We start from the raw sequence: 328 nt of genomic DNA, 5'->3' as shown, positions 1-328 counted from the left end.
GCTTTACTCGAGGTGCCAGATACTTTTTTCAGACCTATGGTGTTAGCAGAAAAAAGCGTGTTAGTTAGCCAGTGCATTGCATAGTGGTCCGTATTTCCAGTAATAACAAGGCCCTTTTTTGCACAGCGAGTGTGTAATCATAAAACTGGCGGTGATGAAATGTAAAACATATTTAATTGTTTGCTGTCCATTCAGCTGATTGGTGTAGAGAGTAACTAGCGTCAATAATTATTGGTGTAAACAACAGGCCTGTGTATGGACGCGTGCTGTGTGCAGTGCAAGCGTGTATGCAAAGGCAGAAGCTAGAGAGTTAACAGGGAAGGAATGG

General features: G+C 42.7%; 1 protein-coding gene across 1 annotated transcript in view; it reads right to left on the bottom strand.

Annotated features, from left to right (window-relative positions):
* LOC119592661 (insulin gene enhancer protein ISL-3-like) overlaps positions 1-328 on the bottom strand; it is a gene marked incomplete at its 5' end in the record, with an annotated part of 82,877 nt that overhangs the window by 5,074 nt on the left and 77,475 nt on the right.

Source organism: Penaeus monodon, chromosome 30 (assembly GCF_015228065.2).
Source record: "Penaeus monodon isolate SGIC_2016 chromosome 30, NSTDA_Pmon_1, whole genome shotgun sequence".
Taxonomy (NCBI): Eukaryota; Metazoa; Arthropoda; class Malacostraca; order Decapoda; family Penaeidae; genus Penaeus; species Penaeus monodon.
The sequence above is the reverse complement of the archived record's forward strand: the minus strand, read 5'-3'. Positions and strand labels throughout refer to the sequence as shown.